The following is a 24,700-nucleotide window of genomic DNA, read 5'->3' on the forward strand; positions in this document are numbered from 1 at the left end:
ATATAATTTGCATAGGTGGGAGCCCTGATGGAAAATTGGAGACAACGTAAGACCTCTTTACTACACCTTCGTCCTTCTTATCCACAGGGTCCGAAGGAAGGGCGTCATCCAAAAGCACCATGCCTTGGGAAGATAGGCCAGCCATCAAGTTGTCCACTTTAACTGATTGTGGGTATTCCTCGGAACACCCCTCCAAAGCATAGCTTTTGGCCAGAAAATGAGCGAAAGCAGCCTTGTCAATCTCTTTCATGGACCATCACCTTGCGGACTGCACTTTACAAGGGCAAAGAGGCCAGGTCAGGGCGCTGATATTTGGTAAAAATTTGTCCCAGACATGAGCAAATAGACCAGAGAGCTCAGCTCCCTGAACAAAGTGACCGTGCATCCCCTCCTCATCTTCAGAGTCATTCATTTACAGCACAGGCCATGGAACCTTAGCAGGAGGCTCCCCAGCTTCTCTGGTCCAGAAAAGCGGCCTCAACTGCCTCATTAATGAGCAGGCGTAGCACTACCATAGTCGGCACCCCGCAGCACCTTCAAAAGTGGACTCCATAGCCAGCACGAGAAACACAATGTGGTCGCTTCCTGCAACCCGCCCGTATCTAGGCAACTCAACTCTCGTTGCACCCAAAAACTTGCGGGAGCCATGAGAGCAGGAAGCAGAACCGCCTGCATTTGGAAACACGGCTGCCGAGGGAAATAGGAGAAACCCCAAGAGGACGTACAGGGCCCCGGAAGAATCTGTGCGCCCCCGCGGACCACCCGTTGCAAAGCTGTGGCATAGCAGGGGAGGGGGGACAAAAACATGGGGAAAGTAAGATTTGCACCACAACCCATAGAAATGATCCACGCCTGCTGGAGCAGGGAGAGCGGTCCAAAAAGATAAACAGATCAAGCTTATGTAAATCCAGTAGGAACAGTCAATGAACACATAAAAACACTTATCTCTGACCCGCTAGGTATCGGACTGCAGCGCAGACGAAAAAGAGCAGGCTGCCATGGTGACATACTTCCCTCTTTATGCATGCTGGGTAGGCAGCTCCATATTGGGAGAAGTATTTTGACCTTAGCTAGGTAACATGTTCTGAGGAGCAGGCGAGCTGCTTATGGATAAGGAATGGGACGGGAAGACGGATGAGGAGGTAATATATCTTAGCCATTCGATCGCTGCAACTGAACGTTGACCAATGAGGATTGCTGGAGGAAAAACTTGCTGTAACTGAAATCAGAGAAGTTATCGCTCAGTTGTCAGGGGGCTGAAGCCTGGGTCTCAATGAACTCCCTGTGGACTTCTTTCGCTGTCAGGCTGATCTCGTTACCCAGCCCCTACTGGACCGCTCTACTGAAACACAGAAATGAGGCCGCACCCAGAAGACCTGGAGGAGTCCCATGTCATCACTATTTTCAAAGAAGATCACCCTCTGCTTCTCTGCTCATCCTATAGGCCTATATCGTTGATTAACTGTGAGACCAACCTATTGGCCAAAGTCCTCATGACACAGCTTACTACTGTCATCACAGATATAATTCATAATAGCCAGAGTGACTTTATGCCATCAACATGATCAACATGTGTTAGACCTGCTCCTTTTTGCAGGTTTATCCCCAAACGTTTTGCCTTTTGCCTCCTATTTTTCTGACTCTGTTTTTACTGGCTATAGGACTCCACTGCTGATCAGTGCTAAAGTGCATTTGCTCTCTGTGTAAATTGTGATTATGCTTGGTTATCCATGATTGACATATTTGTTTTACTGGCAAGTCCCTAGTGAAGTGCACTGAGTGTGCCAGGACATGTAAATCAACTGCTACTATTGGGCTTGCAGCACTGGTTGTGCAACCCACACGAGTAGCCCTGTAACTGTATCTCAGACCCACCACTGGAGTGTCTGTGTGTGCAGTGGTAAACTGTCATGTTTACCTGGTAGGTGTGCCCACTTGCCAGGCCCAAGCATTCTCTTTTCTTACATATAAGGCACCCCCCCCCATGGGCAGGGTACAGTGTATGTGAAAGGTAGGACATGTGGTGGTGTGTTTTACATGTCTTGATAGTGAAATACTGCGTATTTAGTTTTTTACTGTTCAAAACCTCTGTCTCATAGGTTAACATGGGAGCTGCCTTGTAACATCTTACAAGTCTAACTTGCTATTGGAACAAGCTAGAGAAATAACAAAGTACAAGTGTTTTTTAAATTGTGTGTTTGAAAATACCACTTTTAGAAAGTGGGCATTTTCTCACTTTACCATTGTGTTTGCCTCTGCCTGTTTGTGTATTCACTGTCTGGTTTTGGAGTGATAGTTGCTGGGGATGTGCATTCACTCTAGACAGTTACAAGGGTGTATCCTGCCTTTCCTGGGTGACTCATCGCTAGGCTGAATAGACCTGATCTGCATTTAGATTGGTGGGAAGAGTTTCGAAAGCACCTGAATAGGCTGCGTCTCCTTTGCACAACGTTGTCTACACCCCATCTGGTCATACTGGACCAGGGAGGACAGAACTGGTTTGGACTGAGCTCAGAGACTCTGAAGCAAAGATAACAATGAGAATATAGGGTATAAGTTTGAGACTTTAAACCCGAGGACTTTAGATTATTTCTGGAAACAAGAGGACCCTGCAAGAAGAGGAGCTGGAAAGCTGTGTGAGGAGCGCTACCTTTTCTGTGTGAGGGGGTGGATTGGCCTGCAGTTGCTGCTTCTGTCTGTGATAGAGGAAAAGCACTGGCTCTCTTTGCCCTGCTGTGGTATCCTGCTATTGAACAATCTCCAAGGGCTTGTGTGTGCTTGCCTCCTGTTGGAAGGTTCAGGGAGATAAAAGACTTCAATGGATCCTTGCTGGATCACAAGTAACCTGGCTAAAAAAGCTGAAGAGCTGTGTGAGAAGCACTGCCCCTGCTGTGTGAGGGGTGGATTGGCCTGCAGTTGCCGGTCCTGCAGGAAAAGGACTGGACTGTTTTTCCCCTTTGTTCTAAAGTGAAAGCACGTGAGGAGTGCTTTTGTTTGCAGCCCAGCACGTGGAGAGCGCTGTATAGAAATCCCGGTGCTTGGTAACCATAACGCTTGTAGCACTGCACTTTCCTTGTGTTTTCGAGCAAGGGGAGGAGAGAGCTGTTAGCGAAGGAAGTGCTTTCCCTCTCTCTGGCAGCCGGTGTGTGGAGCGTCCCTGCTTGGGACTGTCTGCTGGCACTAAGCAATGAATGCCCCTTTTGGTCTTCAATCACCATGTAAGCGGTATGTGGTGTTGCAGCATCAAGGCAGATCGGCACAACGAATGCTTGCTCCGGTCGACCTGCCCGTGAGCTGAGCATGTACTAAACGTAGCCCGAGAGTTGTGTCCAGGGCACAAGTCCTATAAAAAAAAGTGGGGGACTGACAATACGCAAATGACCTCATGACGTCACGTACTGAACGTGTCCCGGTGTCTGAAAATTACACCGGAACACGTTCAGCTTATTTCTGTGGGGCCCAGCTTCTAGGCGAGGGGACGGCGTCCAACCTGTGAAAAGAGTGGGGAGATGCCGTTTATCTTCGTTTACCCCTGACTCGAGCCCTGGTTGTGTCACCTTAGCGACCACAACTTCTCTGTGGCAGGTGGCGCCCTCTGAAGCAGCGCCCTCGAGAACGGGGCCAGCTATGAGCCCAAATTCAGCTGGGAGCCAGAGATTGGGAGCCCGGATCTCCAACCCCGGCAGCCAGCCTTGACTCAGAAGGGCCGACCAAGGTCTTCCTCCTTTGCATACCGCTTCAGGAGTCCTCGCTGACAGGAGGAACACTGGCCGAAGCATTCACATTGTGGGCAGCTATACAGCGTGTTGCGGATGGCCCCAAACTGCAGGCTCTGCATATGGGGACCCAGCAAGGTATCACCCCCATTGGTTTTACCTTGAGGGGCCTTCTTTCTTGATGATTGTGGGTGCATCCTTGATGGAGGACCCCCGGGTTGCTGTCTGAGGTGTCTGGTGACCACTAGAGTTACCATATTAACTGTACTGGGCGAGCAGGAGATCCCGGACCTGCAATTGGACCAGAATTACTGTATCACCAGTAGGTGAAGTGCAGAAGCATTGTGGCTTCCTGCTTAGGGTAGGCCCAAATTGGTGGTTCATGTAGAGCGATATCTAGTAATTCATGTACATAGAAATGTGGTAATTTATGTATTCCATTCTTAATCCTACGGCCTGCATTTCATGTCCTGAAGTTATGATAACTGTCATTTTAGTCCTTGTGAAAACCGGATAGCAAGTTACATTTTTAGGATCCACCTATTGTGTTCAGTGATAGTGTAAGGTGTTGTTTTCATAATGTTTTCATGATGTGTGCAACCTATGCGTATTTACTTTATTGCACTACGTATGATGTTATGACCATTGCCTAGTGGCAAAGTGATTTAGGGTTATGTGATTGTGGTCAATGTTTTTTAGATACAATATATGATATAATTTTATATAACCTTGTATGAAGTCTCTTTTGTTGTGTATTTAGTGTATCACTGGTGTGTGTGTGTTGCACAAACACTTTACACATTGCCTCTGGGATAAGCCTGACTGCTCTGCCAAGATACCAAGGAGGTGAGAAGGGGTAATCTTGGGTGTTTAACTAGAGTGGTGGATTCTGCCTGGCTTAGGTGCATACCCTAGCCACTCTATTAACACAATTTTAAAGAGGGTCCGCAGGGTTTATATTTATAGACCTACTATCAACTAAAACCCGCAATGAACTAATCAAAAAACAACTTAAGTTGAGCAGGTATAATCTGACACTCAGAGATAACTAGTGGACAAATAGAATTGTGACTATGAAAAATGCTTCTTTTTACTGCAGTAGTTCAACAGACTTGTGAAAGCATCCCATCAACGACCACATTGGCCAGACTCATCATTTGAGATGGTAACAACTTATATCGTCCCCACAGGTTTATGAGGAAGATTCCTCTACCGTGATGTTGACAAAGCTGTATGTATTCACAGTCAGAGTATACAAAAATGGAGGATGGAATGAGAAAAAGTGCGTTAAAAATGCCTACCATATAGCCATCATTATTTTATTGGAGCTATACTAGCGACAAAGCTAAAATGGTGTAATTGGCCTTTAACATAATAGGCCATGATATTACTGTATGTTGTTAAAGCAAGGTCAACATGTTTCTGCCCCTCTCGACCCACTAGGTCGGGCATTCGTCAGGACCATAAAGAACATCTATACACTCAGGAAAAACGTGAAAATCATAATAGAAATGTGATACAACCGTAGTCATGCTATGCCCGTGCGTCCATTTTGACGGCCACAGGAAGGTTGTCACCTACAAATAAACACAATAATTTATATAAAGTAACAGTTGAAATATCACAGTTATTTTTAAGTCACATTCATTATTTTCTTGGGGTGGTGTATCTTAATCCATTAGCATAGCCACCACCATCAAATACTTCATGATCATGAATAATTCACAAACTTACCCTGCTTGACTAGGGTATGTGCTTCACCTCACCTATTGTATCACAAGGCGTGGAGCACCGCTCTAGAAAATAGGAGTTGATAAGACAATGTTTTAATCTTTATCCCCCTCCTTATTGCAAAAACAAAACTCTAAAAACTTTGCATCATGTGCTCCCACAGCGTTCACCGTTTATAACCCTCTACGCTTGAAACAGAAATCAAAAATCAAAAATCAGGACCTTCTTTGGACCAGAAGGGGATTGGAGGTCCTGATACCATCGAGGCTGGTTAGGTAATTTGTACAATCGACCTCGTAAATCAGGATTCGACGTGGTTAGCGCTTACACAGATAGAGGCCAGGCGCTATATCAGATAATTCATTCTTTCGGGAGGCTTACCTCTCCGTCGGTTACTCCCGGCATCCAGGGATACAATCGGAGGCAAAAGCCGCCGAGTTCCCGCTGTATCTGTTTGTAACGAAGCGTCGTATACCCTAGCCAACCAAAAACCCAATTTCTAACTACATGAAATAACATTCGTCAACTACATAATGAGCTGGTAGTCACTGAACGGCTGCGGCAGCCACTGGCTCTGCTGCTAATAGATTTTTTAAGGTACTGTGATAGTGTGTGAAGGGCCTATATGTTCTCATTGGTCGAATACTAATTTAGCCCGAATTACTTGTCACATGTTAAATTGTTATATGGCAATGCAAGTGCTCAGGTTAACTTTACAAATGGCAGCAGGGGTTAAACTAACTGCATCTCCTAAAACAAATGTAATGCTATGTGAAACCGAACAGAAAGGTTTATACTGAAACTAAAATAATTAATTGGCATTACACAGATCGCACTTTTGCTACCAACTAAGGGCCATATTTTTGACACGGTTTACTTCGCTCTGCCATAAGCAAGCCACTACAAGAGCGATGCAAACCTAAAGTCATATTTCTGATGTCACGCAAAGCCACTTTGCATGGCTTTGAATGGCTTAAAAAATATTGAGTAATGCAACGCAGTGTAAATCGCTGCGCTGCATCACGCTGCAGAAGGGAGTCATTCCATGGGCATTGTCTGGGTGTTCCCTTGCAACTCCCTTGGTTTTTAATGCATTCAAAGATTTACCAAGCCTAGTAAACCTGGGAATGCCGAAAAAGATATGCCTTCCCAGGTGAGGAATATTGAGGAGAAATATCTTTATTTGCCCTCGGTTTTTTCCTCTTTCTATGTGTGCTGCATTCTGCATAGAAACACACTAAAAGTAGAAACACATACATATAGATATATATATATATATACACGAAAACATTTCCCCGATTCTGAAGTCCCCGACCCTTCAGGGCGGCCTCACGGGAATGGGCTCGGAGTAACCCATGAAAAAACCATCCAGTGAACACAAAAGTGAGCCCCAATGCTGGAAACAAGGCTTTTATTCAGGCAGCACAGCAAACTTCCATTCGCTAACGTTTCGGCGATTGCCTTGTTCACAGCTGGAAGTTCCACCTAATAAATTGCAAAGTGCGTTAGTGCGTGCTTTTAAAATGTTCATCACGTGACTGAATGCTCAAAATACAAATCCCACAGTGCATTGTTGAATCAATTTTGAATAAATGTCATGAAGATTTTCGTTAATATTTCACCAAAGTTGTAAATTTAGAGTTCTTACTTGACAATGACACTGTGGTTAGTTTGGAATCATCAGTCAGAGTAGCCAGGCGATGTTGCTCTTAATGTTCATTTTGTCTGAAAGCAAGCCTCATTGTCGTGCACGATCGTAGAAGGAGAAATCCCTCACGAATCCCTTCCAACATGCGCTTGTTTATTTGCTGCAATGGCTTTCCTCAGTAGGCTGGACGCATGAGTGGGTCGAACTCCTCAATTAGAATACACAAAAACATTTCCCCGATTCTGGAGTGTACAAGGCAATCGCCGAAACGTTAGCGAATGGAAGTTTGCTGTGCGGCCTGAATAAAAGCCTTGTTTCCAGCATTGGGCCTCACTTTTGTGTTCACTGGATGGTTTTTTCATGGGTTACTCCGAGCCCATTCCCGTGAGGCCGCCCTGAAGGGTCGGGGACTCCAGAATCGGGGAAATGTTTTTGTGTATTCTAATTGAGGAGTTCGACCCACTCATGCGCCCAGCCTACTGAGGAAAGCTATTGCAGCAAATAAACGAGCGCATGTTGGAAGGGATTTGTGAGGGATTTCTCCTTCTACGATCGTGCTCGACAATGAGGCTTGCTTTCAGACAAAACGAACATTAAGAGCAACATCGCCTGGCTACTCTGACTAATGATTCCAAACTAACCACAGTGTCATTGTCAAGTAAGAACTCTAAATTTACAACTTAGGTGAAATATTAACGAAAATCTTCATGACATTTATTCAAAATTGATTCAACAATGCACTGTGGGATTTGTATTTTGAGCATTCAGTCACGTGATGAACATTTTAAAAGCACGCACTAACGCACTTTGCAATTTATTAGGTGGAACTTCCAGCTGTGAACAAGGCAATCGCCGAAACGTTAGCGAATGGAAGTTTGCTGTGCTGCCTGAATAAAAGCCTTGTTTCCAGCATTGGGCCTCACTTTTGTGTTCACTGGATGGTTTTTTCATGGGTTACTCCGAGACCATTCCCGTGAGGCCGCCCTGAAGGGTCGGGGACTCCAGAATCAGGGAAATGTTTTTGTGTATTCTAATTGAGGAGTTCGACCCACTCATGCGCCCAGCCTACTGAGGAAAGCTATTGCAGCAAATAAACGAGCGCATGTTGGAAGGGATTTGTGAGGGATTTCTCCTTCTACGATCGTGCTCGACAATGAGGCTTGCTTTCAGACAAAACAAACATTAAGAGCAACATCGCCTGGCTACTCTGACTAATGATTCCAAACTAACCACAGTGTCATTGTCAAGTAAGAACTCTAAATTTACAACTTAGGTGAAATATTAACGAAAATCTTCATGACATTTATTCAAAATTGATTCAACAATGCACTGTGGGATTTGTATTTTGAGCATTCAGTCACGTGATGAACATTTTAAAAGCACGCACTAACGCACTTTGCAATTTATTAGGTGGAACTTCCAGCTGTGAACAAGGCAATCGCCGAAACGTTAGCGAATGGAAGTTTGCTGTGCTGCCTGAATAAAAGCCTTGTTTCCAGCATTGGGCCTCACTTTTGTGTTCACTGGATGGTTTTTTCATGGGTTACTCCGAGACCATTCCCGTGAGGCCGCCCTGAAGGGTCGGGGACTCCAGAATCAGGGAAATGTTTTTGTGTATTCTAATTGAGGAGTTCGACCCACTCATGCGCCCAGCCTACTGAGGAAAGCTATTGCAGCAAATAAACGAGCGCATGTTGGAAGGGATTTGTGAGGGATTTCTCCTTCTACGATCGTGCTCGACAATGAGGCTTGCTTTCAGACAAAACAAACATTAAGAGCAACATCGCCTGGCTACTCTGACTAATGATTCCAAACTAACCACAGTGTCATGACATTTGTTCAAAATTGATTCAACAATGCACTGTGGGATTTGTATTTTGAGCATTCAGTCACGTGATGAACATTTTAAAAGCACGCACTAACGCACTTTGCAATTTATTAGGTGGAACTTCCAGCTGTGAACAAGGCAATCGCCGAAACGTTAGCGAATGGAAGTTTGCTGTGCTGCCTGAATAAAAGCCTTATTTCCAGCATTGGGCCTCACTTTTGTGTTCACTGGATGATATATATATATATATTTTCTATAGTACTGTTCAACATTATGTTTTTATATGAAGACTTATTGTGGGAATGTTTTATAATAATTCTTTACTTCTTTTTAGGAGTCTGTATAGAGAGTTTTTATAGAAGGTTTTTACAGTGGGTTTTTATATTGTATTTTCTTAGGTCATTTTATATTTTAACATGATGTCATTTCCTTAGCTGCTAATATATGTAATCTCCCCCCTTCCCCGGTTTTTTCCTCCCCTTTTTCCCTTTTTTTGCACTATAAACTTTGTGTAACCCACAAAGTATTTGCACTATTTGCACATATTCTCCAGCACCTTACCATTTTAGCGCCTCGCACTTTAAAACATCTAATCCAGATGTCATGATAGCCCTCAATGGGTTACATAAATATGCATTTTTGCACAATTCCGGCAGATTACCAAATGGTTGTTTATTGCATTAACTTTCCAGTACGCATAACTTGTTTTTATGGTCTGTTTTGAGATACAACATTCATGTTGTCAAACCATTTTAGTCAACTTTAAGATGGAATTTTGGGCTTTTATATATAACATTTTTTTATATGGCAGAGGATTTATCCCAACGTAGCCACTTTAACTCAAACATTCCATACACTACTGGATCCTTGCATAGAATCAATACACAACATATATACAAAATTCATGTTTATGTATGTTGTTTTATATTTCAGGCATTTACGCATCCATTTTTGACAACATATGCAATGTATTTATACATGTGAACAACTTAATTTGTCGATTGGGACTCCAACTACATTTATGTCTATGATTGTGAACTTGCCAATCGTTTGGCAAGTAACCAGCGCTAAATGAAGGTGTTGTTTATGTCTATTATCACGTGACAGAATAGTAAAAAAATGCACTCACACAAAAAAAAGCCATTTGGGTATAAAAAATGTTGGCGGACTGCACTTCCGCATGTGAACAAGGATACTCTGTTATCCGAAACGCGTCGTAAGCTGTAATTGAATACAGACCTGATTTTGCCACAAAGAAAACGGGTGTCCGTGACTCTCTCTTCGCTGTCTTGCCGGATGGGAAAGCGGGAAGAGCTGGGAAAAGTGTTTTGGATATATATATATATATATATATATATATATATATATATATATATATATATATATATATATATATATATATATATATATATATATATATATATATATATATATATATATATTACCTACTGGCGGTCGCCAGTAGGTAGTTATAGTTAGGACCCTGTTTCCATAGGAAAACCGCAACATTCTATTTGGAATAACTTTGGCGCCGGTCGACGAATCCTCGCGAAATTTTCAAAATAGGTGGGGCGCTACGCTCTGCTCCTACCCTAAAAGTCTCGGGGGGATTCGTCAAGCGGGGGCTGAGAAAAAAGGGGGGTCCCAAAACGCGTTTTTCCCATGCATTTTTCCATAGGACCTTTAGACACAGCTACAGCCCGAACGGCTGAACAGAGTTACTTGAAATTTGGCAGAGAGGTAGTCCTCAGGTCAAGGAAGTGCCTTTTGTAGGTCTGGTGTAAATCTGTTCAGTAGTTCCTGAGAAAATAGCATTTAAATCAATATATATATCTGTGGCAGCTTACGGTGCGCTTACGGTGCGCTTACGGTAAGCTTACCGTACGCGTACGGTGCCGTGCGCGAGCGCGAATCTGATTGGCTGTTAGATATTAGTAAACATTCGAATCGGTCGAAACCAGGAAGTGGCGGCCGCCATTTTCTCTCTCGCACTCTGAGAGGGGGTTAAAAAACAAAGGCCAAAAACATGTAAAGGGGCTGTTTAGACAGCTCCTAAGCACCTAGCCATGTTGAGGGAGTCCCCAAAGATCCCCCAAGGACAAAAACGGAATTTTAATTTTTTCGATAATTTCGGCAATTACGCTTACCGTACGCGTACGGTAAAAATTATTTAAAAAAAAAAATATCCATACTCTCCCCACCCAATGTGCAAATGGTGCCCTATGGGCACCATTTGTGCATGGCATATATATTTATGTGAAAAATTAAAATATTACCTTTCACAACGAAGCGCATCATATGTCCTCCATGTGCGCACGGTGCGCGAAGCGCATCGTGCGTACATGGCCCATCTAGCGTAACGTGGGCACGCGGTGCGCATAGCGCACCGCGTGCCCACCGTGCGTGCACGGCACTAACTGCCGCGCACCGCGTGCTCACTGTGCGCGCACGGTGCGCGAAGCGCACCGTGCGCTCACGGAACGAACTGCGTTAAGTGGGCGCGCACGCCACGAATGGCGTAAAGTAACTTAGCATTTAAAAAAACGTACAAATTCACTGAAAAAACCATAGGTTTCACACACGTTATAGTTAGGAATTAGCATTTAAAAAACCTTGCAAATTCAGTGAAAAAACCATAGGTTTCACACATGTTATAGTTAGCTGGACATTTTACTGAAAAAAACCAATGAAATTCCCTCCGTTATAGTTAGTGCAGGCAACTATAACTCACGCGACCGCAATCCTCTGCTGATGACATATGTGTCTTTATGAAAAAAAAATATTTGTAATATATGTATAGCTAAAAATTTATGGAAGAAGACATGGGTAAATAAGTGTCTAAATACAGTATTAGCATCAGCAGAGGATTGCGGTCGCGTGAGTTATAGTTGCCTGCACTAACTATAACGGGGGAATTTCATTGGTTTTTTATCAGTAAAATGTCCAGCTAACTATAACATGTGTGAAACCTATGGTTTTTTCACTGAATTTGCAAGGTTTTTTAAATGCTAATTCCTAACTATAACGTGTGTGAAACCTATGGTTTTTTCAGTGAATATATATATATATATATATATATTTTGATGAGCCACAAGGTGACACCAAATTTTCAGTTAATATATTTTTTTAATCTTCCTTTTGCAGTAAAAACACTTTTGGACTTTACGGCTGACTCGCACGGCCCCTACAAATGAAAAACACCAGCTCCTGAAGGATTACTTCCACATTTAGCGTAGATTTCCGATTACAGGATGGTTTACAATCCCAATGGGATCTCAGACAATTTGTAACGTCATGGATAGAGATGCAAAGTGTAGGCATGTGGCACTTTCACCATGCGGAAAACTCCAAGTGTATTAACAATAGGTGTGTGGATACTATTTATGCAAAGTGCCGCACCCAGAAATACCACAGTCCCACCTTTAACCCTAAGAATTCCAGCAGCAATCATACTGTGCAGGCTCATTTTAAAATTTCACAACTGCGGTTTATGAATGAAAATACTCACTAATTCTTATTCTGAGAAATCAGGATTAAGAAAGGACTCCTATTGAGAGATTGTTGGTGTGAAACCCCAATTGACATCGACTTGTAGTACAGCAGGGACAAGGTTTTCAGATGAAACAAGATTATTTTATTTCTCTTTACTTATGCGGTTGCTTTTTTCTGAATTACATATAAGTGAAAATACAGGTCTCAAAAGCCCTCTATGTGGCAGTGTTGCATGTACTGAGCAGGTACTGAATGCAACTGCTAAGTTTCGTGTCAGCCCGTTAATTTTCTTGACAGTGAACAACCATTGGGACTTCATAGGAAACAACAATAGAATTGAAGAAAGTTTAAGAGGGATTTAACAAATTAGTTCAAACCAGGTCATGAATTTTTTAAGTATTTAACTTTGGTAATCTTTATTACAGATTCAGATAGTTTAAAAGACGAAATTTCAGAATGAGATAAAATAGCACATTTGTAAGAATTAAAGATAGAATGCAAAATACGCAGCAAGTGTGTTCCATTAAAGAAAATCCCAAATCTAATTCAAAAAAGATATGGGCGAGAATGACATTTAAATTAAGCAAATTAGTTAAGATGTCAGTTTCAGAAAACCAAATGACAGAATAGGAATTCAAAGGCTTGAAGGTTTAGCACTCAGGCAGTGGAGATTAGCAGAGGCTAGAAGGGACTTCTCAGCTCGAAGTCAGCAAGTATGTCTCAGGTCTGCCCTACCCTAAGGAACACCCGTTATTATAACTAAACAAAAACTCTAGTTACAGCATTTCTCCCTGTTTCCACTGCCACAAACACATCTGTCATCATCAGACTACAAGAGCAGGTAAACTCCCCAGTTTAACACGTCTTTCCAATGGTTCATACATGATTATGTCCTTGAATTGTTACTTTAGACAGAATATTGTGGTTCTGACAGCTCTTCCCATGAGTCACACTTCCTAGTATCTTCCTCTCCTCCCGGTGAGAACTGTACTATCAGTTATATTAAACATAACAAATTCCTATTCATTAGCTAACAGAAGGCTTCTGGAAAAGTACAGTATCTGCAGTGGATTCATTGATAGAAAATCGATATAAAAAATATCGATGTTCTAAATATCGAAAAAATATATGGAATACAAAAATATCGACTACTATACCTAAACAGGTAAGTACAAAAATATTGATGTAAAAAATATAGATGTAAAAAATATTTTTTTTAATATATATATATAAAATAAACGAATATACATTAAATATATTAAATATCTTTATTAATTGTAGCAAAATAAATGAAATCTAATATACATTTTTACTAAATATAACAAATAAACGTAATTTAAAAAAATAAACGCACAAACATAATAATTCATACATATACATATATTTGATTAAAAATAATTAATAAACTATTATCTTTAATGTATTTCAAAAAATTAAAATTATATAAAAATAATGTATATATATATAAAAAATATAAAATATAAAAAAACATTCTTGAATAAATTAAAACATTAAACTATAAAAAAAAATGTAAACTTAAATTGCCCAATACAATAAGTGCAACAGTAGAGAAAGTTATCAATTAAACAAATATTATTAATAAAAAAACGAATAAACATTAATTAAGTACACAAACTTTAACACTATAATATCCACAACACACACCTAAATTAAACTATAAAATAATAAAACACAATTAAAACTTATTTTAAAATTGAAAACTACTACTAACAACTAATAATCAAATAATTTAATGTAAGTTAATACCCACCCTTTACCCCTTTAAAAGTAAAAACAACACACAAATAAATAAACAATTACCCCAAAAAATATTAAATAATTAGCATTAATTAACAACTATATATTAATTAATTAAACACAAATCACTTACCACCCTTTGCTTCTATAAACACCACAATACACACCTAAAATGAATTACACAATTACCATAAGTAATTACCAATTCATTAATTAAAATTAATTTACAACCAATTATTAATTCATAAATTAGAAATAAATTACTTCCCACTTGTTACACCTATAAACACCACAACACACACCTAAAATTAATTACACAATTACCATAATTAATTACCAATTAATTAACTACATTTTATTAGCAACCAATTATTAATTCATTAATAATAATTTACTTTAAACATTTACCACTATAACATCTCAATTAAACAAATATTAATAAATAAAATTAATCAATAAATGTAATATATTTAAATTACTTCCCACCCTATTCCCCTATAAACCCACAACCCGCTACAGAACTAAAAGAGCAAACTTCAAATAAAAAAAAACTACAAAAAATGTAACACATATATTATAAATACCAACAATCCTGATACAAAAAAACACACATCACATACATGTAAAATATATACTGAAATACATAATAATATAACGATATTAAACACTTCAATATTTTTAAAATCGATATTACTTACCTTAAATTCGATATACTTGACCACGATATTCTTGCTGTCGATATTTCTGACCCGCGATATTTATGCCTCGATATTTGTGCAACTCGATATTTATGACTCGATATTCTGTCTCTGCACCCAGCAGTGGGAAGAAAGAAAAAACATCTCTTGCAAAGGAACTGGATAAATACGTAAACAGGCCTATTAGCCTTGAACGTTTAAAGTCAACATTTAAAATGGCATCATCATTTAAGCTAATTTAATTAATTACAATATGTTAATCCAAGTATTTGCTTATAATGTGTAAGTGTGATTACCAACTATAAGTTTTTGCCTTAATTTGGCACATGTTATTTAATGGTATAAATTGTACTTTGCTAATAAATGCGTTTACTGAGCGGAATGAGTAATTTCGCTCTATCATGTGCATACCAGACTGAGCTACACCACGTTTCTCTACAACTTAAACAGTAACATGAGATTAGTCCAGGATGATAACGAATTTCTCTGGAGGCTTAAAATTTCCTGCAGGGATGAAGAGCAAACTAGAAGGAGAAAACACAACTGGTAAATCAATTGGACCTCAAGTAACATCTTTAGCAAGGACCGTCAAGATGTGTCTTACTAGAATCACCAATATCATCATAGTAGGTGGACATTTCCTCCTCATGTTTCAGGTCAAGGTCTGATGTTTCCTTGTTGATGCCAACTCAGAATATTTCCCTTTTATCGTGCAAAAATATCAAGAGTTTGGGCCATGATATGCCAACCCTCCATACAGTGATCATGGATCTTCTAATATCTCTGATCAAAGATGACTTAGGGTGAAATTTGGGTTTGCCATTAATCTTAATAAGTGACTTGTCATCTTGACAGAGCCTTTATGGTCCAGCTTCTCCATTTTGGCCTGTCTTCATCTGTTTTTGGAGTGAATTGAGCTGGTGCACATTCCTGTGTAAGGATGACTTTCTTCAGCTGAAATGTGTGAAATTTTCATCCAAAACATTAGCATGTGAAACGGGTGGTGCTGTAAGGAGTGTCATGGCAGTTGCTAACGGTTGGGCACAGGACCTCAGAGACAGACGAATTCATGGCCTTGGAAATTTGAAACCTGTTCTTTAGAGTTCCCATGAATCATTTCACAGGGCCATAGAGACATCATTTTACGAAGTTCAAATCCTAGGTGGTCAACAAAGTCTTAAAGTCCTTGACACTGAACAGAGGGCCATTGCTCGATTTCAGAATGCACCTGAGACATCAGGATCGGTTCTGGGGATCTGTCGCTCCCCAGGCTGTGCCATACTTGGCAGGCCCCACGCCTCTTTTAGTTAACTCATTAAGGAACAGAAACCAAAAAGTAGTATTTTGGTGGCTACAATACAACGATGACCTTCATGTGGGAGTCCACTAGTCACTTCTACAATAACAAGGGAATTACTAGTCAGGTGCCTCTTGATATGAGTCCTTTCTGGTGAAAAGCTAATTCTTTGATGATGCAACATTGGTGGTTTTTGATACCTTCCAAGAGCTCTCCATATTGAGAATCAAATACATAGCATACAGCACTGAAAGTGGAATAAAAAAATGAAGCCCTGATGATTTAATCTTTGCTGAGGGCGTCAGTGCATGCTTGTCTGACTATGTGTCTGTGATATATATCACAGATGGCTTCCTGTGGCTAGTGGTGAGCGAGAATGAAGAGACAAAATCAGCAGGATTAGCAGGATTGTGTTCCTTTCCATGACACTGTCCATATTGAGTAACATGGAAAGAAATTGCCTTAACACTTATGCTTTACATATTAGGGGGACATTAGTATATTAACGTAGTAGTCATGAATAAATATTGGATGCCCGTTTCCTTATTTTCCTCCAGGATGTAATGCACCAGTACTAAACCAGTTCCCACATTTCATCCAATATATAATATATAATTGCAAATCAATGTACACATTTTTTTTAAAGTCTTTATTTTGAGATTTTCCATTAAAGTCACAACACATAAACCAAAGAGGTCACATCACCCCTCTATATACCGTTCACTGCATATTGTAAGTTATCACTAATTTCCATCATAACACCACAACGAGTGATCTCAATTTGACAACTATTCACTTTCTTCAGACATAAACAGTAGCTCGGTGTGCCCAACTCCCAGTTCAAACGCCTGTCTCTCTTCCGGAAAAGTCAAGCGCAGAAGGGGTACTTGGCCCAGTTGCTCAAGATCCTTAGTAGGTCGGGCCCTGGGAAATCAGGAGTAAAGGCCTCAACCCCTACGGTTAGGTCCAGTAACCCCTGTCTGCCCCGTGGCCCTCTGAAAGGGGTTCTGACAGTGCTTCTTTTTGGAAAGTTTTGTACAGATTTGTCGAAGTTATTAAGAATATAAAAAATGCCTTTGCAATAGAAAGTGTGACATAACTACAGAGATGCAATACAAAGGAGTATGCTGTTCCTATGGGGGATGAACGGAAAAAAAGAGAGAGGGGAGATGGGTGTGAAGTCCAGGTGCTAAATAGAGAGTGCGTAGTAGCACTGGGAGTGCTCCAATAAGGAGCAAGGGCCCTCACACACCCCAAGAGGTTTCATACTTCATCATAGGGCAGCTCCTTGTTGAGCCGGCGCCGCAATGCCCAACGGGCCCCACAGGTGAGCTCTTTGCCAGAGTTCTTTTCTGGTTGCCATCGTGAAGCTAGGTGTTATGAGGGAGCTTGTGTGTCGTGAGTAGAAGTGAAAGAAAGTGCTTGTGATCTAAAAATGGCTACAAGAGACTCCAAGGGTAATTTTATTCTCTGGGTTCTTGTGCTATGTGTTAAAACCACCGTTGAGTCGTGAATTGAAGAGGGAGGGATTATACCCGCTTCGGTCTAGAGAAATGTGTGTGGTGTGTGAGTGGTCGACATGTTTAATGCCCTATGGTGTCCAAACAGATCTATGCTTTTCTTCAGGACCTAAGATACATCTACTACTCGCCGGGGAAGGTTATTCTTAGGTACTGTACAAAAATCACTTCCCCTGTAGTCTGGATTCAAAAGGTAATCCCAAAAGTGCAAAAGTGTGAGAGGTTAAAATTGGTGTACCTTCTTGCGGACATGCACCTCATTTGTGGAATGTGACTGCCCCAACCGTGGATGGCCAGGGTAATGGCCCATTCCGTGAGAGCCAGGTGCGATTAGGTCCCGTACAGACAGGATACTTCAATCAAGTTTCCTTCATCGCTTATTTAGCAATTACCCTGACCATCCACGGTTGGGGCAGTCACATTCCTCAAATGGCATTCACAGAGCTAAGTACTAGGTTTCTATAAATATCCCGTTTTCCTGGGAGTACAGCGTGTTTGTCAAGCCATTGCACTTATGGTGTTTTTCCCTTTACTTGTACATGGTAACTGCTTTCAACGCATCACTTAAATTTTGTTTAGGCCCAGGCATAATTCCTGTAATTTCATGAGTCTTCGTTATGCTTTTTATACAAATTTTCCAAAATTACACCATTAGGCCCCACTGCATAGTTATGACTCTATTCGCAGCACAACTATAGTGCTGGATCTATTGAAAACCAAGCATTGGCAAAGCCAATAGGTCTTAGTATTCCAAGAGCTCTATGCGTTGTCAATGTTAATGTCTATAGGTTTTGTCAATGCTAATGGCACATCAGCGCAATTCGCACTCAGTACCAGGGTAGGCCTGCCCTCCACAGAGCGTCACAAGCAGATCATGGGAGCTAGAGCCCTAAAAGCAGCACAGCACACACGCATCGACATATAGAAGTAACATCTCCACTGCAGTTCTCCACTTACAAATGGCATCATGCAATAACAAAGTAATAACAATGTTATTTACACTAGTTGGCATAATGTAAGCAAATGTTTTTTGGTATTGTGGTCTCCCCTAAATGCATGGAACAATGTGTGTGTTCCTACTGAGTATGTTTGTTTCCAGGCTGTAATCTGTGGCTTCAGATATTTGTACCTTGATGCTAGAGAGATACCAGAGAATTTGAGTCCTCCTGCTGTTAGGACTAAGCCATGCATGTTCATAAGACTGCTCATTCCTGTATTGAAAATGTCTCTATTAATAGGGAATCACAAACCTCCTGTAATGGAGGAAAATGTGCTACTAAATTAAAACAAGCATTGGCAAATCCAATAGGTCTCACCTTTGAGTCCTATTGACTCTGCCAATGCCTTTTGGCAAAGCTGTACAACATTGGCAAGATGCTTGCAGCATGGTAAGCCTCCCCCCCCCAAAAAGGGACAGCATCATTTGTGTATATTAGTGCGTGCATCGTTACGCATGTGTGCTCCTCAAATGATGAGGACGCCACTGTTTTCATTTACTAATTCGAGATAAATCAGTAAATAAAAAAATGAAAGTAGAGCACAGGTGATTATTTTTCCGGCAGAGGTGCGCAGGCTGCAATTTGCTCCCTGGTTCTTCCCCCCGAAAAATTAATAAAAAATATAATATTCTAAAAACAAAACACTGACAGGTGAGGTTGGGGAACAACGGAGGTCTGGGTGGGGGAGAGCAGTGAGCAGGGGAGGGAAAAAGCAAAACAAGAGAGAAACCAGTACAGGGAGCAGAGAAGAAGCATATGATCAAGAAAGCAACAAAGAGCGCGGGGGAGTTTGGTGTTCCGAAATGCACACGAGAGAGAGCTTGCACCTTGGGGGAGACACCAACACGGAGCACAAAGGAATGTTTGTTAGGAGAGGGAGAAGCACATGAAGGAGAGAGCTGAAAAAAACATGCACTTCAATAGAATGCTCAAGAAAGAAGAAAAAAGTACTTCCCTAAAAGTGATCTGTGGATGGGCACTTGTAAGTCAACTTACACCAAATGATGTTAAAGATGCTAAGCTCCAAGGGGGGAACATCCACAAGATGGAAAACGTTTGGACAAGAAATTCATTAAATAAGAAGCAAGCACATGAAAGTGACAATAAAACTAACCAATGATAAGCAATGGGTGGGCTCTAAGCCCAGTGTCCATTCTTGATAAACCAACAATAGGACTCAAAGTGAGACCTAGGTGAGATGTAAACATGTGACTACTAAGCAATCTCCTAGGGTACAATGGACTTTGAACTAAGCATAGTAATTAGCTGTTTCCAACTGCACAGAGAGATTGATTCATCATCAAATTCACAATCCTCTTGCCTGGAGGTGCACACATTCTAAACACAATCTACTTGCGTCTTAAAGAAGCCACAACCACATTATTACTATGCCGATGTTAATCTCCATGGCGATACCACTGGTTCAGACATGTACATGATTAATTATTCTTATTTCCTGTGCAGGTAAGATGTGTCTCAAAGGCAGAGGTTGACTATTTCACCTATTTAGAAAAGTAATGATCCTTCTAATGTATTTTAGGTATTTTGTTATGCCAATGATTCAATGTTTGATCCATTCCTTATTTAGATACCCTCTTCCTGGGATTGGTTTCTGTTGATCATGTGGTGGAATATATCAGAAGTAGATTGAGACTTTACATGGAAAAGCCTATCAGTTCTAAATTGAAGACTGCATGCCCCAGACGCATTATTCCAGGTAAAATAGCAGTTACCCCTGTTTTGGAACCTAAAATGGTTACACATTTCACTAAGGATGGACATGACCCAAGAAAAGGCATTGACAGACTATCGGTGTCCTGCCAGGAGAAACCTCTAGGTTTGTTTAGCCCTCTCACAAAGTAATTATGAATGGTGGAGCAAGCCAAAGAGATGGGGGAAATCATTAACCCTGATGTTTTTCTAATTGGGCACAAAGGACTTTTTACTTTCCCAATATGACTATTTCTTTGATGAGACATAAAGGGTTATTAATCAAAACCAACACTTGGGTGCCGATTCCGATCCTGTAAAACCCGGGTACGAATGGTCGTACGGAGCGTATTCTGCATACGACTCGTACCCGGGAAATCCACGTTACAAAGCAGCATGTACGATTCGTACAGAAATACCATTTCCGTACGAATCGTAAAAAACTACGTGCGGCGAAAAAATACCCACAATTCCGATCCGGGACATCGCGTACGTGACGTCCGGACGGAGTCAGGCAGCATTTTACGGACCAGCAAGTACGATTCGTGCCTACGTCACTCCGCACGGCTAATATTTTACGGCAGCCAAAAACTCCCGGGAAATTGAGGACGACGCGAAGAAGGAGCAGCGGTACACGACGGACAGCCATGGACCCCATCCTACGTGTCATCCCGGCCCTCCTAGCCTATGACCTGGTGCACCGAAACCACCGTGCACGCCGCAGAAGGTCAGCACAACACCCAGGGGCAAAGGGGGGGCGAGGGTCAGGAAACATAACCTCTACCCAATTTAAAAAATACCATATACTGTCCATACATTACCTCCAGGGTCTGGTCACTTCGGGGGGCGTGTCCACCAATCCCCGAGTACGCGTACCCGTCACCACCCCAATGGGGGTACGGGCCGTACCCACGCCCTCAGAGCGTGTGTACGGCCCGTACCACGCATACCCCTACATCACCACTACAATGGTGGTACAGGCCGTACCACGCCCTCAAAGCGTGGGTACGGCCCGTACCACCATTGCAGTGGTGATGTAGGGGTACGCGTGGTATGGGCCGTACTCACGCCCTCAAAGCGTGGGTACGGCCCGTACCACCATTGCAGTGGTGATGTAGGGGTACGCGTGGTACGGGCCGTACCCACGCTTTGAGGGCGTGGGTACCGCCCATACCACCATTGTAGTGGTGATGTAGGGGTACGCGTGGTATGGGCCGTACACACGCTCTGAGGGCGTGGGTACGGCGCGTACACCTACATCACCACTACAATGGTGGTACAGGCCGTACCCACGCTTTGAGGGCGTGGGTACGGCCCGTACCACCATTGTAGTGGTAATGTAGGGGTACGCGTGGTACAGGCCATACACACGCTCTGAGGGCGTGGGTACGGCCTGTATCACCATTGCAGTGGTGATGTAGGGGTACGCGTGGTACGGGCCGTACTCACGCTCTGAGGGCGTGGGTACGGCGCGTACACCTACATCACCACTACAATGGTGGTACGGGCCGTACCCATGCTTTGAGTGCGTGGGCACGGCCCGTACCACCATTGTAGTGGTGATGTAGGGGTACGCGTGGTACGGGCCGTACACACACTCTGAGGGCGTGGGTACGGCCCGTACCACCATTGCAGTGGTGATGTAGGGGTACGCGTGGTACGGGCCGTACACACGCTCTGAGGGCGTGGGTACGGCGCAGACACCTACATCACCACTACAATGGTGGTACGGGCCGTACCCATGCTTTGAGGGCGTGGGCACGGCCCGTACCACCATTGTAGTGGTGATGTAGGGGTACGCATGGTACGGGCCGTACACACACTCTGAGGGCGTGGGTACACGTGGTACGGGTCGTACACACGCTCTGAGGGCGTGGGTGCGGCGCGTACACCTACATCACCACTACAATGCTGGTACGGGCTGTACCCACGCCCTCAGAGTGTGTGTACGGCCCGTACCACGCGTACCCCTACATCACCACTACAATGGTGGTACGGGCCGTACCCACGTCCTCAAAGAGTGTGTACGGCCCGTACCACGCTTACCCCTACATCACCACTACAATGCTGGTACGGGCCGTACCCACGCCCTCAGAGACATGTGAGGGGTGGGTGCCTATCACTCCCAGCAGTGGACAGAGACATGTGAGGGGTGGGTGCAGAGGAATACCAGCAGTGGACAGAGACATGTGAGGGGTGGGTGCCTATCACTCCCAGCAGTGGACAGAGACATGTGAGGGGTCAGTGCCTATCACTCCCACCAGTGGACAGAGACATGTGAGGGGTGGGTGAATATCACTCCCAGCAGTGGACAGAGACATGTGAGGGGTGGGTGCCTATCACTCCCAGCAGTGGACAGAGACATGTGAGGGGTGGGTGCCTATCACTCCCAGCAGTGGACAGAGACATGGGGTGGGTGCCTATCACTTCCAGCAGTGGACAGAGACATGGGAGGGGTGGGTGCCTATCACTCCCAGCAGTGGACAGAGACATGGGGGTGGGTGCCTATCACTCCCAGCAGTGGACAGAGACATGTGAGGGGTGGATGCCTATCACTCCCAGCAGTGGACAGAGACATGTGAGGGGTGGGTGCCTATCACTCCCAGCAGTGGACAGAGACATGGGGGTGGGTGCCTATCACTCCCAGCAGTGGACAGAGACATGTGAGGGGTGGTTGCCTATCACTCCCAGCAGTGGACGGAGACATGTGAGGGGTGGGTGCAGAGGAATACCAGCAGTGGACAGAGACATGTGAGGGGTGGGTGCATATCACTCCCAGCAGTGGACAAAGACATGGGGTGGGTGCCTATCATTCCCAGCAGTGGACAAAGTCATGTGAGGGGTGGGTGCAGAGGAATACCAGCAGTGGACAGAGACATGTGAGGGGTGGGTGCCTATCACTCCCAGCAGTGGACAGAGACATGGGGGTGGGTGCCTATCACTCCCAGCAGTGGACAGAGACATGTGAGGGGTGGGTGCAGAGGAATACCAGCAGTGGACAGAGACATGGTGGTGTGTACATCATGATCAGATGACCACAACTCCATGGGTGTATGTAAGCATCCCTAATGTTCAACTATGTTGATAGTACCATAGCAACACATCACTGACAGCAGTGTCCCACTCCCATGAGGATGGATGTCTTTCCCCCACTGCATGACACACCACATGTGGGTGTGAGGACAAATGACACATGCATACCCACCCCTGGCGGATGCAGCACAATACACACACAGAGATCATGCCACAAGACTGGATAGTCATGTCAATGCCTACTAAACTTAGAGAGCCAAAGGGAACACACACTGTCACGCACATCCCAGGACTGATAGGAATGTACAGGTGCTGGGACAGCCACCAAGATGTTGCCTCTCATGGAAGGAATAGGGTGGAGTTCCCACAGATACAATGCCCACAATTGTCAGTCAGGTGCCCAAATACCCTGCAGAACAAGTACCAATTGTGTGCTAGGCTGGGATAACACACATGCATAGTGCAGAAAATGGAGAATTTAGCCATTACGACATTACAACATACTCAATACACAAGTACAGTGACTAGCAAGGATGGCACAGACGATGCAGCCGGAGACATTGCTGAGCAGGCATGGCCATAGTTGAAGGGATCCGTCACCAACAAAGGAAATGTAGACACAGGTCAGCACAACAATTGTGCAACTCCCTGCAGGGAAGATGTCAGGTGCCACAGAGGAACGAACACTCCTTGGGACAATGTCTCCAAACACAAATAGCACACACGACCAAAGATTCTTTGCAGAGACCTTGTGATGGCACGCAGATACCATGGTCCACCCCATGAGCATCAGACTACAACATTTCCCTGAAACATAACACATTACCATAACCCCAATTCCTGGAGCATCAGCACCCACATCAATACCTGAAATGCAATAGTGTTCAAAGTGAAAAGAAAATGCTTTATTCAGCATTAAAAGGAAAATTATAAAAGGACACTATTTACAAAGGCACATGGCCAGTCCAGATCAGAAGTCCTTGGGGGGGACACATGACCACGCGTCTCCCCTAGCTTGCCTGCACATTAGAACCCTCAGGTTCGTTGACTGGGGGGGTGCATCATGTGGGGAAGGACCAGGCACCGCAGGGACAGGAGGTGTAAGGGTAGGTGTGGTGGGTGCAGGGACGGACGCCTCCACCACAGGGTGTGGGGCAGCGCCAAACGTGGAGGTGAGCTCGGCGCTGCACACTGCTGCCAGGTCGTCCAGCGTATCCCCTGCACCCGAAGAAACCACAGGCTCAAAGGAGGGGGGGGGCGGAGGGATGGGG

Source organism: Triturus cristatus, chromosome 5_2 (assembly GCF_964204655.1).
Source record: "Triturus cristatus chromosome 5_2, aTriCri1.1, whole genome shotgun sequence".
NCBI lineage: Eukaryota > Metazoa > Chordata > Amphibia > Caudata > Salamandridae > Triturus > Triturus cristatus.